This window comes from Lissotriton vulgaris, chromosome 7 (assembly GCF_964263255.1).
Source record: "Lissotriton vulgaris chromosome 7, aLisVul1.2, whole genome shotgun sequence".
Classification (NCBI taxonomy): Eukaryota; Metazoa; Chordata; class Amphibia; order Caudata; family Salamandridae; genus Lissotriton; species Lissotriton vulgaris.
In genome coordinates this window covers 841,370,225-841,387,498 of record NC_141695.1, presented here as the reverse complement: position 1 = coordinate 841,387,498, position 17,274 = coordinate 841,370,225, and the positions used below count along the sequence as shown (strand labels likewise).

Genomic DNA, 17,274 nt, shown 5'->3' with positions numbered 1-17,274 from the left:
TGCACAGAGCACATGGCCTCTTAGCTCAGCCTCAATCTTTGTTTCCCTGGCTTTTTTCTACTTCTCTTTTTACCTTCTTTCCTTTCTTTTCTCTTTCTTTTCATCCTTTGCTGACTCATTCATTCTTCATTCGGCCACCCTCTCTAAATGCATATTTTCCAAATCTCCTTCCTCTCTTCCTTCTCTCACCCATCCCTCCTAAATTCCCATGTTCTTCTCACCTGTTTCTTCATCTCTCCCACCCCATGCTTACACTCCCTCTGACTTAACCTCTCTATCTTTCATCTCTCTTCACTCTCCTCTCCTATACCTACACTCACTCAGTCATAACCTCTCCTTCAACTCTTTCCTTATCTTCCTTGGACCTTCCACCGCTCCTCCCTGTACTCCTTTCTTCAGTCTTTTACTAGTTTGCCAATTTCCTCTCTTCTTGCTCCCTCCCTTTTTCTTTACCTCTTTCTCCCTTCCTCCTCCTGTCTCCAGTCCCTCTCCCCCTCCTCCTCCCTGCCTCCCTCCCATTGGTCGGCCCTGAGGAGGGAGCTGTCAGCCCATGTGGCGTGTCTGCAGAGGATGCTGTTCATTTAAATAGAGTCAGACCCGGAGCTCGAGGCTGAGGGAGTGAGGTCTGCTTAATCGGGACGAACCGAACCGGGTCGGAAACAGGTATGGAGGGCAGGGGGCGCCTGGGCCGTGGACACGGGCCGGACACTGCTGCCGGGCCTGGGGTGGGCCAGGGGTGGACCGCGGGGGTGTATTGGGAGCGGGAGAGGAGGACACCGAACCGGGCTAAACGGGGCACACATAGGGGGGCCACGTTTGGGGGGCCCTGTGTGGTGTGTGCGGAGCTCGTGCGGTCTGAGGGACCGGACACCGGTACCGCACTGGAGGCGCGGCGAGCCCAGCATGTCACTGCCGGAGGCGGCGTGAACCCGGCAGACCGGGCCGGTACCATTAGCACCGAACTCTTAGAGGGGAGATTGGAAGAGAGGGGGGGGGGGTGAGAGCTGTGGGTCCGGGCCCAGCGGGGGTACCGGCGGCGGGGTAAAGATGTGTGTGAGGTGGGTGGGAGCACCGTCGATCCCGACTGGCCGGGCCGATCACAGGTACCAAGGACAGAGGTCTCGGACCCGAGGCAGGGTGGGGGGAGCCGCTCTCCTCGGGCTGCAGCGACATTCTTTCATTCATTCATTTCTGCTCTTATGTGAGGAGAGTATGCGGGCTCCAGATTACAGCACGGACAGAGGCTGATGATGCCGAGGGTAGGGTATGGTCGGGGGTCGGGGCAGCACATGCCTCCATGCCCCTTTTCTCCCCTCTTACCCCCACGCAGACGTCCTACACCCGGGATGCCTGGGAGCTAAAATGTAGGAGCCCTCAAGACGTAACAGAAGGGGGAGCATTTTATAAACATGAACATTGCATGCCATCCTGGTGAGAATTGTAAAAAAAAGGCTGGGGTCAATAGAAGAAACACCAATAGCGAGTGCTTACTTTATGAAATGTCACAGTGGTGCCATATTGTTTGTGTGATGGCGGTGGCCATACGGGCCAGATACTTCTAGTAACGTCAGTACACATTTGAGCTGTAAAGGCGCAGCCCTTAAAACTGATGCATACTTTGAACGGGCCACATTGTTTCATTTGTTAGATGTTAACAATGTTGTCTTTGGGGTCGTGTAGTTGCCGCGGCTGCTGCTGAGGTGTTTCCCAAGGTTGCTGCACCGAGGCCACTCTGCTGCATTTCGCATCCAGCCATTTTGATACGACCCCCCCCCCCCTCTTCCTCGTCATACTAGCCGCCCCCACACCTCGAGGAGCCGGGAGCCGCACCCCTTCAATCCCTTCTACAGCTGAGCATCATAGACCTGCTGTGCACCCCTTCATTGCCCCCCAACATCAGCTCGAAAAGCCGACAGGTGGAAGACTCCTCTTCAGGCATTCCCTGCACACAGGGCCTGAGCGTGACGCCAGTTGGTGGGCGGGGCCTGCGGAGGGTGACGCGCCCTGTGACGTATTTGAGGGTATGCCGGCACTCCCTTAGACACTCACCTTCATAGAAAGCATATAGACAATATCACACGGTCGCTAGCCGAGGAGCTCCACATAAGACACGCTCACCTGTGCCCAGAGAGGTGCGCTTCATGCCCGAGTATGAACATGTGTACTTTGAGCACCGGGGCCGGTGCGCCAATTGCAGATGGGTGAACTTGGAGGCTTGCGTTTTTCTGTGTTGTCTTCATTATCGCGCTCATTTATTTCCCTCAAAGACGTAACGTTGCTCTCCTTGACTTCGGCACGGAGCAACGAGCCCTAGTTGCCTTTTCGCATGTCTTGGTATTTTCTGCTGATTTGTGTTATGTGGATGGAATGTTTCAAGCTCCTCCCGCTCCTTTATGATGACAGGAAGCTAAGCTCGGTTGCGATGCACGTCTTTATTAACTCTGCAGATGGAGACAGTTTTACAGCATTGGGATTGGTTTTGTGCGTGCTAAATTGTCGAAATTGTGGAGGAGTAAACATTGGTGCAGTATTTATTTTCCTGTAGTGCGGAGCCAGGACGCAGGCCAGAGATGGGGCCTTGGACTTGACTCAGCCTTCACAGCTTGTTTACGTTCTGCTGAGGGTGGCAGGCCCTGGTCCTTTTTCGTAACAATTATGTCCAGTGTTAAGAACTCACACTTCGTTCCCAACTACTCAGTTTTTTGACACATGTACTCCGATTCTCTCAAATGACTAATTCAATATAATTAGGGCTCCTGTTTTTGTAGTATTTACATTTTTGTAATTTCCATCTGTATTTATCCATATTTATTTTTTGATAATTTTACCTTTTGTCATCCATATTTATTTTAGGTTTTGTGAAAAAATGAAGCTAAAACATGTATATTTCTCTATGTATTTACCCAGTTAATGTACACTCGTGCCTGAACGCCTAACTTGTTTCAATAATATACACACACTCAGATGATAAAATACGCACACAGGAAAACTTGCCTATTTTAGTGTCAAGGTTGTTCAAATCTACCGCTGTTTAAGGCTCTTTACTAAAGTTTCTTTATTTTTTGAATCCCTCGCCTGTCAATCGCACAGCTTTTGGCCTGGCAATCATGATTGACAGTATTCAGAATAAATCAAAGACAACCCAATTTCCGTTTTTATCTACATTTTAAAATAAATACAGACTGGAAAATAAATGGTTTTCTGTCAGTAATTATCTGTAATAATCTGTAAAAACGGAAAACAGGGAGCCCTAAATATAATGTATTTACTGTTGTTTATAGTTTATTGTTTTTCATTATTAAACATTCCAGATTTCCACTAATTGATTGATTGGTTGTACATTTTTATTCGATTATTAAAAATAATCACAAAAGAATAAAACATATTTAACAATAAATATTTATGTTCAAATAGAATGCAAAAAAATACATGATCACATGGGCAGAAACATATGAGATTTGGGTCATGGTAGCCAGCTGCGAAACAGGTGGGTTCTGATTGAGCCAATTTGAAATTTAGTTAATAGGGACCTTTCCCATGGATTTTTCACAAGTGAAAGTTAAGGCTCAGGGCCATCACTGGTTTTAATAACCAAGTCGTCTCTCAGTGTTGATTTTACTGGGGCCCCCTCTCTCTAGATTCTGCGGCACTTGTGCAAACTACACCCTGGCATTCATGTGCTTACTCAGCGCTTGAGGGGAGATGTACAGCTCAGCTCAGGTCTGCCAATGAGTAAGGTCTGCCTTACGTAGTCAAGCCACGGGCTCTTGTCACCGTGCTCTCATTTAAAAAACTTCAAGATCAGATCACATCACAATTAAAAACAGTGTGCCGATTGCTCCAAACAGGCACCCATAGAAGCCGAGCAGCAAATCTAAATGTGTCTTTCACATATGCCAGGTTCAGTTCTTCATGCATGACGAAATTAGGAGTTCCTGGGCCCAGTCCTAACAGCCTTCTACTGAAACGGTTTTCCTCTTGCTGTAGTGTTCTACAATCACGGTATCCCCATGTGGCTACCCCAAAAGTCAGTGGTCAGTTTTCCCGCTAGGTGACCGGGCCAGGGAACAAGGTGCACTTGTAAGGATGGTCGTCATCATTGGGGGCCAAATCTGACAAGGGAAGAAATCTCTTATTAATAGGAACAATAGGTCAGGCTAACTCATCTGCCCTGGGTGGTGGATTCCTGTGTCCTGCCTCCATCCTTATTTGCAAATGTTTAGAAAAAGCCTGAATGAACAATCTCAGTTTCTATGCCCGGCAAATGCCTCCTGGCACCACATTGAATTGAGCGGTGACCCAGACCTGGGTTTTTACAATGAATCACAATACAATCCCTTCTCAATTGTTTAGTCGAAGGACCGACCCACCCAACCCTACTCACAAACAAAATATCATTGTATTCCTTGATAGTAAAGTCAGAATTTTGGGTCAGCCAGTGAAATACTTTGTTTTTGTGCAGAGAAGTGTAGTTCTTCCCTGAAGGAGCTCCAATATGGTACACATATCATGATGGCTACATAGGGGCAACAATCAGGGTGGGGGATTTAAACATGATTGATTCAGAATGTACTGAACCTGACATTCAGTACCCTAGACTGGCAATCCATTTGGACCTTTGGCCACCCAGCAGACCCTACCTCCATTACGAGAAGGCAAAACTCCATCAGCTTGTGAGGAGGAGGGCTGATCCTCAATGACAACCTCATATCCATGGGATAGATGTGTACCGGAATTGGGAGCAGAACTCGTAGCCAAAGGTCTTTCCAAACTATACAAAGCTGACTTGGTAGATTCAGAATGAGCCTTCGGGTTTGTATGGAGTTTAGTTAGTTTAAGAATATCTTCTTCCAGACTTTGCAGCCTGTCTACAAGCAACAACAATAGATTTAATTTTCTCCAAAATACAGTCGCAGTCAATATTTAGGGCTTCTTTTGGGGTTCCATTTGCAGATTATAAGGACATGCCTGACTGACGGGAAGTAGACACAGTGTTCCTAAATGTATTTCATTGGGCTCTAGAAGTCCCTGCTTGTTTGGTTTTGAGCTTTCTTTTGGCAGAAGGACCACAGTCACTTGCATTGTGTTGCTGAGTTGTTAAGTAAGCCAGTTGATGGTGAGTGAGCTTGCAGTTCAGGCACATCAGGTGACGGGCAACATGTTACAAGAGGTTCTTTGATCCCCAAGCGGGGATGGTACTCTGGCTGACCTGGTTAAGAACAGTTAGGACCCTCTCCAATGTCTAACGATAGACGTCTCACCACAAGGTTAATTTCTTTGGAAATTACTCCAACAGCACAGGCCAGGAAAGATTCAAGCATAGTGCCCCCTGATGGTTTAACAACAGAAAGATCTACTGTTGCATGGACCTTGGAAACTCGAGACCCCTGCCTTAGAGAAAGTGAATACTTATTTCAAGAGACAGTTGGATTTGTGATATATTTCTGTTTCTTCTGCTTTAGAGGGGAAGACTATTTATTTATTTCTAGAGGTTTTTTTTATACATCACTCCTAACCACCCAGTGGTGGCCTCAGAGCGCTACGAGTCTCGGAGTAGTAGAGTGTGGCAATGGGCCAGGTTGTGAATACAGAGCCTGGCGGTATGACGTAGTGAATGAGATAGAAGGATTTCCTGCCCAGGTTTGAATCAAAAGACGGCAAAGTCTTTATGGGACTACGTTCAAAGCCAGATGGGCTGTGCCAGTCTTAGGCGTCTGACTGACTGGGCTATGAACACCTGGTCTCAAGATTCTCATGCATTGGCTTATTCAAGTTCTTAATATATGGGCTAAGTTGGTCAGCACACTGGACCTGGTTCTGAGTTGTAACAGTCCAATCTCACTCATTGCTACCTGTCACTATGGACAGCTCTGAACCATGCCAGTGCACAGCAATGGACGCAAGGCACTTCCTAGGAAGATCTGACATGGGTGTCAAAGAGTGACAATTTCAACAGCTGCCAACGTGTTTGGATCGTGTTGCTCGGATAACAATAGCTGGGTCTTGGGAGTTTTTTAGGTTTTGAAAAGAAACTTTGGCTTGAAAATCCTATATTGTTCTGGATTGTCAATTGCATAGGGTGCTTCTATCTCTTGTGTAGCTCTGAAGCTTTGAAGCGCACATCTGTGCTTAGGTGTGAATGGCTGGGAGAAAATAAGGAAAGTATAGGGCAATCTTAACTTCCTTTATTTAGTCCATGATTGTGGTCTTAATTGATGGGTTTGAATCACTAATCTTTGTATAAGCCATGCTGAGAAGTGTGGTGTCGCTGAAGACATACCTTTGTTGGTTGGCTTGGTGTTATAAGTGCGTGATCTCATCCTAAGGTATTAAAGACCAGTGCTACAGACCACACTTGCAATATCCAGAGACCCTTGTTGAAGATGAGCAAGAGCCTGAGCCCCATGTGATAGACCAGGAGATGCTGCAGTTCATAAAGGTCCCTAACATGTGGGTGCTGCGGGCCTTAGCCACAGGTGCAGTAGGACACATACACCCTTAGACAGGAACAGTTTAACATTTTTCAGGGCATTTGAGAGTTTGTCCTAGAGTCCAGCTGTTGTATGGGGGTGGCTGTACAGATCTAATCAAGGAGCACTGACAAGTTGAGGGAACTCTGTGCATATGTAAATGTGTATGTTGGCTAGACCAGTGGGGCTCATTCATTTACAGTGACTAGTTGAGAGTGTTGGTGAATCTGAGGTGACAGACAAATGCCCATGGCAATCCACTGCACTTTCACGAGTCCTTCTTGGAGCACAGAGTTTGGGAGAGGAATCATTGAAGGAGTTGTATTGAGAAAACCCTGGATGGCTTGTAAGAATTTCTTCAGTTTGTTTATGGAGTCTTGCTTTTTAGTGCTCAGATTTAGGAACTGAAGGGCAAAGCTACAACAAGAATAACTCGAGGAGGTGCACGCTTTCTTAAACATGCACAGACTCTCAGTGAAGCATTGTCACCATCACCAGAGACTCGGTGCTAAGCTCTTAGCCCCATCAAACACATGCTGGAAACCTGTCACAAGAGGCCTCTAAAGAAGCTCAGGAGCATCATTGGAGACATACAACGGTGTTCTGTTACCATATCCAGAGGGATTGCCTCGGTTAGTTTACGTAGCAGGGCTGCATATTACATCAAAGTGGCATTTTGTCAGTAAAGGCCTACTTAAAGAAAAAGTCATGATTTTACGTTCCTCTTAAGGAGAAATAGTCATCTGTTCTGGACACAAAGAAAGAAAAGAGTTTCAGGCTCTGGTAAAAATATAGAAAACATTCTTCCACAGGTACAAGGTTTGAAGAAGCCATGCTTTTTCACTGACAGGTTTTGTGAAACCTTTGGGCATCCTGGGGCTTACATATCTTGGTGCTCAAATAATGCCACTAGTTTGCCCTGAGATGAAGGTACTAGTAAAGGGCGGATACGTTGGTCAAGATAGGTGTTCATTGGTGCACTCTCCAAGAGAAGTTGGGTCGGAGCATTATGAATCTTCTGTAAACACTATATCTGATCAGAAGCATCCCAAAAATAGACTGCATTGCTGTAAGCCAAGCTAGAGCTTATTGTCATTGTGTGACAGATAGAATCTGTTGTTTTGAGGGAGAAAATTGAGAATTGTCTTTCAGATCATTAATTGGTGGAAATACAATCTAGCCACAGTGTTGCCCTGGAATACCAGGAGATACACATTCCATAGACTCAGGCTGGCAGCTTATTTGCCAAAGAATAAACAGCAGGTCTGGGAGCACACCGCTCACCTATCAAGCCAGGTTCGCCCCTGGCATTCTGGGTAATGCAGTCTCTGGTAGTTTGCCTCGTAGAAGTGTTATCGAGTGTTTCGCCAAGGTTGGCGCAAATGTGCTGATCTCTAGACACCGGTGTTTCAGGTTCATTAACCTTCGTCAGTAGAGATTACAGACTAGTTTTAGGGGTTTGCTGGATAGGTTGCCGAAATCGTCTCAGGTCTGGTACCGCTCACTGGCGTGCAGGGCATCAACCACGAGCTCGTCAGCTCCATGACTCACGGGAGTGCATTAGAATAAACAGCAGGTCTGGGAGCACACCGCTCACCTATCAAGCAAGGTTCGCCCCTGGCATTCTGGGTAATGCAGTCTCTGGTAGTTTGCCTCGTAGAAGTGTTATTGAGTGTTTCGCCAAGGTTGGCGCAAATGTGCTGATCTCTAGACACCGGTGTTTCAGGTTCATTAACCTTCGTCAGTAGAGATTACAGACTAGTTTTAGGGGTTTGCTGGATAGGTTGCCGAAATCGTCTCAGGTCTGGTACCGCTCACTGGCGCGCAGGGCATCAACCACGAGCTCGTCAGCTCCATAACTCACGGGAGTCCATTAGAATAAACAGCAGGGCTGGGAGCACACCGCTCACCTATCAAGCAAGGTTCGCCCCTGGCATTCTGGGTAATGCAGTCTCTGGTAGTTTGCCTTGTAGAAGTGTTATCGAGTGTTTCGCCAAGGTTGGCGCAAATGTGCTGATCTCTAGACACCGGTGTTTCAGGTTCATTAACCTTCGTCAGTAGAGATTACAGACTAGTTTTAGGGGTTTGCTGGATAGGTTGCCAAAATCGTCTCAGGTCTGGTACCGCTCACTGGCGCGCAGGGCATCAACCACGAGCTCGTCAGCTCCATGACTCACGGGAGTCCATTAGAATAAACAGCAGGTCTGGGAGCACACCGCTCACCTATCAAGCAAGGTTTGCCCCTGGCATTCTGGGTAATGCAGTCTCTGGTAGTTTGCCTCGTAGAAGTGTTATCGAGTGTTACGCCAAGGTTGGCGCAAATGTGCTGATCTCTAGACACCGGTGTTTCAGGTTCATTAACCTTTGTCAGTAGAGATTACAGACTAGTTTTAGGGGTTTGCTGGATAGGTTGCCGAAATCGTCTCAGGTCTGGTACTGCTCACTGGCGCGCAGGGCATTAACCACGAGCTCGTCAGCTCCATGACTCACGGGAGTCCATTAGAATAAACAGCAGGTCTGGGAGCACACCGCTCACCTATCAAGCAAGGTTCGCCCCTGGCATTCTGGGTAATGCAGTCTCTGGTAGTTTGCCTCGTAGAAGTGTTATCGAGTGTTTCGCCAAGGTTGGCGCAAATGTGCTGATCTCTAGACACCGGTGTTTCAGGTTCATTAACCTTTGTCAGTAGAGATTACAGACTAGTTTTAGGGGTTTGCTGGATAGGTTGCCGGAATCGTCTCAGGTCTGGTACCGCTCACTGGCGCGCAGGGCATCAACCACGAGCTCGTCAGCTCCATGACTCACGGGAGTCCATTAGAATAAACAGCAGGTCTGGGAGCACACCGCTCACCTATCAAGCAAGGTTCGCCCCTGGCATTCTGGGTAATGCAGTCTCTGGTAGTTTGCCTCGTAGAAGTGTTATCGAGTGTTTCGCCAAGTTTGGCGCAAATGTGCTGATCTCTAGACACCGGTGTTTCAGGTTCATTAACCTTCGTCAGTAGAGATTACAGACTAGTTTTAGGGGTTTGCTGGATAGGTTGCCGAAATCGTCTCAGGTCTGGTACCGCTCACTGGCGCGCAGGGCATCAACCACGAGCTCGTCAGCTCCATGACTCACGGGAGTCCATTAGAATAAACAGCAGTTCTGGGAGCACACCGCTCACCTATCAAGCAAGGTTCGCCCCTGGCATTCTGGGTAATGCAGTCTCTGGTAGTTTGCCTCGTAGAAGTGTTATCGAGTGTTTCGTCAAGGTTGGCGCAAATGTGCTGATCTCTAGACACCGGTGTTTCAGGTTCATTAACCTTCGTCAGTAGAGATTACAGACTAGTTTTAGGGGTTTGCTGGATAGGTTGCCGAAATCGTCTCAGGTCTGGTACCGCTCACTGGCGCGCAGGGCATCAACCACGAGCTCGTCAGCTCCATGACTCACGGGAGTCCATTAGAATAAACAGCAGGTCTGGGAGCACACCGCTCACCTATCAAGCAAGGTATTAGTTTGTATTTTCTGTGCGGGCATAGCACTTTGTTTTCTTTCCCGAGCTCATCATACTTCAAATAGTGTTGATCTTGCTGTCCATTAATTTGACTGGGTTGACTCTGCTCTAATGGGTGTCTTGTTGGCGATAGTGGTTTATGGGAAACAATCAGGGCTGGACTGGCTGTAGGGGGCACCGGGCATTTCCCCGGTGGGCCACCAGGGAGGGAGCTGGTTTAGGGCCCCTGGGGGCCAATATTGTTATTGGGGGCTGGCAATATCGGCCCCCATAATAAAAAATGTCTGAAACCGGCCCTAGGAATCAGCTCAGCCGCTCCCCCTCGCCCCTGGAGGGGGGGCCGGCCGAGCTGTTTGTTGGGGCCGGTTTCGGTTCCCAGTCCGGCCCTGGAAACAATCACCCTGTGCATTCTATGATAGGACGAGTAGAACAATCCCATGTGTATGTATGGTAGCAGGAGCAAAAACACAATCCCATGTGCATTCTGTGATAGGCGGAGTAGATACAATCACCCTGTGCATTCTATGATGAGAGGAGCAGAAACAAGAACCCTATGCATTCTATGGTGAGAGGAGAAGAGACTTGCGCTACCATTATTATCGCTTGGACCGGAACCCTTCACCTGGGATACTTTGTCTACCTATGAAAAGTCACTTGTCAAAACCACATGGAATATAAACTAATGGGGAAGCGCACAATCTGAACTTTTAAAACTACCCCTATCTAACATATGACGAACCATTATACTAGAACTCCTCTTTTTACCTATTATAAGCCCTGAAGAAGTCCCTGGAAGGGACGACATGCGTTGGCGGTTTCAAAAGTTTTTATCAAAGAATAAATAAAGGATGAATTGGAACTTAACATCGACTCTTCTTTGAAACAACTTTATATTTCTTCACTACATAATTGTTACATTCTGTGTGTAAAGTGTGCTGGGCTATTGTGTATATTTGCTTTTGTGTAAGCTGGTTGTGTTGGACCAGCTTCCCATACTTTGGGGGTATAGGGAATTGTGCCTCCATCCCTTGTTTACACCTTTTTCTCTACGCCACTGAAAAGGAATATTAGGACTTGTGCGGCCATCTATGCTTTGATTTCCAATTTTGTGTATTCTGAGAGGAGCAGAGACAATCACACTGCACATTCTATGATGGGAGGTGCAGAAACAAGTGCCCTGTGCATTCTATAATGGAAGGTGCAGAAACAATTGCCCTGTGCATTCAATGATGGATGGAGCAGAAACAATTGCCCTGTGCATTCAATGATGGATGGAGCAGAAACAATTGCCCTGTGCATTCTATGATGGGAGGAGCAGAAACAATACCATTTACATTTTATGACAGGAGTAGCAGAAACAATCCCATATGGATCTATGACAGGAAAGCAGAAGCAATCCCATGAGCATTCTATGATAGGCGGAGCAAAAACAACCCCATGCGCATTCTACGACAGGAAGGGTAAAAACAATCACATGTGCATTCTATGATGAGAAGAGCACTATGTGCAATCAATGATGGGAGGAGCAGAAACATTTGCCCTCTGAATTCTATGATGGAAGAGGCAGAAACAAGACCATGCGCATTCAATGATGGGAGGAGCAGAAACAAGCCCATGTGCAATCAATGAAGGGAGGAGCAGAAACATTTGCTCTCTGCATTAAATGATGGGAGAAGTAGAAACAATTGCCCTGTGCTTTCTATGATGGGAGGAGCAGAAAACATTGCCTTGTGCTTTCTATGATGGGAGGAGCAGCAACAATCACCCTGTGCTTTCAATGATTGAAGGGGCAGAAACAAGCCCACGTGCATTCAATGATGGGAGGAGCAGAAACATTTGCTCTCTGCATTTAATGATTGGAAAAGTAGAAACAACTGCCCTGTGCTTTCAATGTGGGAGGAGCAGAAACCATTGCCCTGTGCATTCTATGATGGAAGGGGCAGAAACAATCACCCTGTGCATTCTATGATTGAAGGGGCAGAAACAAGCCCACGTGCATTCACTGATGGGAGGAGCAGACACATTTGCTCTCTGCATTCAATGATTGGAAAAGTAGAAACAACTGCCCTGTGCTTTCAATGTGGGAGGAGCAGAAACCATTGCCCTGTGCTTTCTATGTTGGGAAGAGCAGAAACAATCACCCTGTGCATTCTATGATGGAAGGGGCAGAAACAAATCCATGTGCTTTCATTGATGGGAGGAGCAGAAACAATTGCCCTGTGCACTCTATGATGGGAAGAGCAGAAACAATCACCCTGTGCATTCTATGATGGAAGGGGCAGAAACAAATCCATGTGCATTCATTGATGGGAGGAGCAGAAACAATCGCCATGTGCATTCATTGAAGAGAGGAGCAGAAACGATCGCCATGTGCATTCTATGATGGGAGTAGCAGAAACAATGTCACTGTGTATTCTATGATAGGAGAAGCAGAAACAGTCACCATGCACCTTTTATGACAGGAGGAGTAAACACAAACCCATGTGCATTCTATGGCAAGAGGAGCAGAAACAATCCCATGTGCATTATATGACAGCTGGAAAAGCAGAAATAATCCTATATGCATCTATGACAGATAAAGCAGAAAAAATCCCATGTGCATTCTATGATAGGAAAAGCACAAACAATATCATGTGCATTCTATGACAGGTGGAGCAGAATTAACGCCATGTGCATTCTATGGTAGGAGTAGTAGAAACAACCCCATGTGCATTCTATGATCGTGGGAACATGAACAATTACAGGTGTATTCTGTGACAGTTACATCATAATACATCCTAAATGCATTTTATGTTACAGAGGGTGCAGAAAACAGCCTGGAGAGATGCAAGTCCAATCCTTCTCACTCCTAGACAAGAGGGCAGCAGTCAGCAGGTCAGCACAACACAGCAGAGCAGGAGTCCAGCAGAGTGACAGTCCTTTCTGCAGCACAACAGTCCTTCTGCCTGGCAGTATATCCATAGGCCCAGACGTGTACTGAAGTGGTAGTTTCTGAGGTCCAATACTTAAACCCAGTTATGCCTTTAAGTGGGGGAGACTTCCAAAAGAGGCCTTTGAATTGCAAGAGTCCCTGCCCTTCCTGTCCTGTCTCCTTACTCACTACAGGGGGGTATGCTGCACTTTATGTGGAGACAGGACGCAGCCTATTCAGGTATAAGTGTCAGCTCCTGCCCAGGATGGCCCATCAGGATGTGGTTGGTCCATCAGTCACACCTAAGCTCCCTTTGTGTGTAGCTGTCTAGAGCGAAGTCTTACAAAGAAGAGAGTTTCCCAGAGACCAGAAAGGACTGGGTACAGAGTAGTTTTCAAAAAAGTTTCCTTTCTGTGTTATTAGGCTTTTGTATTAGTGTGACCAACAGGCCTACATGTATGTCCAATAACTTTTGTTTTTAAACCGTGACACTAAATGTTATTATAACTCCACACTAGATTGAATTAAGATCTCTCAAAATTTATTTTATTAAAACAAGTTCATTCTTCATTAAAAACATTTTTGTAAATATATTCGTGCAGTGCTCTGGTACAATATTCACACCTCTCTCTAACAATTCCGGGTTACGGTATTCTAGCACAGAGTCACTGTTGATTATGAATCAAACTTAAATTTTAAATAAAGCAAGAAGTTCACAAATTACTTAATAAACCTATTCAATATACACACACAATAAAAATAAGTCCTTTGTCGACGCGTTTCGGTGCATAAGGTATAGTGGCACCTTCTTCAGGACAGACGATTTAAAACCCAATGTGTTCTTCTTTCTAAAAGGAAATACATGCCATTAATTTATTATATTTGGATAGAGGTTATTCTAGTTGTGGGCACATCTAGCTCATGTCACTATCTAGACTGTTTGTTGAAAACTTGTGAACCCAACTTACTTAAATTGTTGGAGTACGGTTCCGGTTCTTAATAATCAGGACACCTCTGTCTTCAGATATGATCTTTTGTGTTGTGCAACCACTTCTCATGGATCGCGCAATCTGAAATACGAGGGTAGGAAAAAGGAGATACTTTTCAGGATTTCTTAAGGGAAGGAAACAATTTATTCAAATTCTTGTCGGCGGCCTGTTGTTGTTTATACATTAAGCATCTTACTTTAAAACCGGGGAGACAATTGATCGATGGTCTATTATTTCATCAGTGCTGTATGTAGCTGCGATGACATGGTTGCTACACTGTCATTACCGTTCAGTTCTCTCAAAATACATTTTTCTTTCACTTAGCAGCAAATTATATGTGATTTTTAGCTTAGACCTTCAGGAGGGGTGAAGTGGCACTTAAGACAAATTGCTTTGTTAGTTTGGCCTTGTCTTACAAAGAAGAGAGTTTCCCAGAGACCAGAAAGGACTGGGTACAGAGTAGTTTTCAAAAAAGTTTCCTTTCTGTGTTATTAGGCTTTTGTATTAGTGACCAACAGGCCTACATGTATGTCCAATAACTTTTGTTTTTAAAACGTGACACTAAATGTTATTATAACTCCACACTAGATTGAATTAAGATCTCTCAAAATTTATTTTATTAAAACAAGTTCATTCTTCATTAAAAACATTTTTGTAAATATATTCGTGCAGCGAATGCATAGACAGAAGCACCAAATAGTTGAAGTAAGAAAATGCCAACTTTCTATAAATTTTATTTTCAGAATTGCAATTTAAAATCCAACTGAACCATAAGTTGTGATTTTAAATTGTGATTCCAGAGACACCAAACTTGGGGGTCCGATCTCTTCCCAATTGGAAATTACACTTATAAGATGCAATATGGTAATCCCAATGCTACCCTATGAGAGAGAGATAGGCCTTGCAGTAGAGATACATTAATTTGAAAGGTTTTCACAACCAGGACATTTAAAACATAAAACTGCATGTCCTACTTTTTAAACACACTGCACCCTGCCCTTGGGCTTTCCAGGGCCTACCCAAGGGGTGACCTATATGTATTAAAAAGGAAAGGTTGGGCCTGGCAAGTGGTTTAACTGGCCAGGTCAACATGGCAGTGTAAACTGTCAACAAAGGCTCTGCAGTGGCAGCCTTGGGACATTTTTTAAAGGGCTACTTAAGTGGGTGGCCCAATCAGTGCTGCAGGCCCATTCATTAATAGGCTTTGGGCGTATGTAGTGCACTTTACTAGGGAATTATAAGTAAATTAAATATGCTTGTTTTCGAAAAGTCAAACAAACCATGTTTAAGGAGAGAGCACATACACTTTAGCAGTAGTTAGCAGTGGTATAGTTCCCAGAGTCCTAAAATTAACAAAAACAAATTCATTAAAAAGGTGAGGAGATGGATTGCAAAACATTTGGGGGTGACCCTGCAGAAAGGGCAATCTCCAGCAACTCTATTTTGTGTTGTCCATTTTTTTTTATCTTAATACTTTTGACCCCAATAGTGGTCACAACAACAGTCTCTGGTCAGTTCTCTTTATTTTAAGTTTAACCAGAGATTCACAGTTATGACATTAGCTTGCATATGTTGCATGCTTGTTTAATAGACCAACTTGCACATGTGCATTAGAGCAATTATCAACACAGTAATTGTGATTTCCCAGAAATTATCTTTTTTTATAGAAAGTCCTCTATATCATTGGGAACTTCACAAAAAAAAAGGTTATCCATGGGATGTTTGAAATGCTGAATGTTTTTTTTAACAGAAGACAGTACTAACATGTAGACTTGTATACTGGGGAAAATAATAAAGTAATGGGCGGTATGCTTAAATTTACTTCGCCATCTGGTAATTCCTATGGGGTGCTTCCCAGTTCGTTTCTTGTTCTGGTAGTAAACTTTTGTGAAGGATATGACATCTTTTAATGATCAATGTGCCACAATTGAACCTTAAATCTGCAGGTACCCTGAATGGCCTGACACGCATGTGAGACCAGTCGTGTCACTCCGAAAGCATGTAATAGAAGTTTCTAGTACATAGAGCAAATTTGAATTGGCAAGTACCTTATGGTTCAGTTAAAACAGTATTTCTGAAGTAATGGTCATTAAAGTAGTATCTTTATTGAAGAGTCGATTTTCAAAATGTAAAAATAGGAAATTGATATAAATTAAAGTGATCCAGAATAGGGTTAAAGATGCATAATAATGACCTACCAGAAATGTGTGATAACTTCTGGTGGTCTTTTCGAATTGTAAAAATGCCAGGAGTTTGGGAGAGAAAACACAGCCTAATACAAGGGTCTTTCTAGTCAACTCTAGCATGTGATATTGGGTATCTTGTATAAGGGCAGCAGAGAAGTTTATTTGTAAAGTATAGTGTTTCCTAGTACTCTTAGACATTATTTTATATAATTAGTAATGGTTTTAGCGCTCTGGAATCGCCTTTGTCAGACGGTTTATGTACAGTCTCCTATAGATGGTGTTTGATTGGATGAAATGCCACTTTAAGTCATATTGGATGACCCATGCTTTCTGAGTCCTATAATTTATCAAACCATGCTTAAGATAGTTATCTTTTTTTTTTTTGTGTCCTCATTTTCGCCCTTGGTAATCAACTAGTAGCATGTGGAAACGATCTTACTGTCTCAGATATACTGGAAGGAGCTCCGGGGTATGCAGCTCTAATTGCTCCACAGCAAGTAGAATCGTAATCCAACATAGCCACATTGAATAACCATCTGGGACCCATGCTGCGTTCATATACCCATCGTGCTGGAATATATTGGGTATAGTCAAATGGAAAAAAAAGAAGAGGATGCCAAGCAGCGTAATCATTGGACCTTGGGGGAAAAAAAAAACCCCAAGATCAACCATAGCTCTTTACCAATTTAGCAGACTCCAGAATTTTCTCTTGCTTTGATTACCTGATCTTAAGAGGTCCCATCTTTGATGTTTGTAGAACTGACCTTTTCCAATCCAGCAAAATTGGAGGTGAGGGATCCTTCCATTTTTTACATATTTCCCTTCTTGCCAACAAAATACAAAAAAAAGTAAATTTTTTGCTGGACCAGTAAACTCTGGTGAAATTCCAAAAATAACAAGAGAAGGTGTCAAAATTAGTGGAGATCCCAACAAGGTAGATATTGAACTCGAGACGGAGTCCCAAAATGATGTTAGCAATGGACATTCCAAGAGCATGTGTAAGATAGTTATCTTATCTTTAACAATTTCAATTTCTGGACACGAACCATGAAACCCATCTGTAAAAGCTGATGATGCTTGTTATAGTCCATGGTCGTCAGCTTGCTGTTGTTGTGCTAATAAGATGTGTTTCATTAGGAACTAAGCAGTTTCCAAATGGGTGTCTTGGGGATCTGGTTTCTAGGCGGAGATAAAGAGTAAAGCTTCCGTCAGAAGGAACCTCTCT

General features: G+C 44.5%; 1 protein-coding gene across 1 annotated transcript in view; it reads left to right on the top strand.

Moving 5' to 3' along the window:
- The first annotated feature begins 536 nt into the window (after positions 1 to 536).
- Positions 537 to 17,274, top strand: part of FASN (fatty acid synthase) — a 132,888-nt gene continuing 116,150 nt past the window's right edge. Inside the window, exon 1 of the mRNA XM_086931198.1 lies at positions 537 to 663. The gene's annotated coding sequence lies outside the window, so the exon portion shown is untranslated. The remainder of the gene's footprint in view (positions 664 to 17,274) is intronic.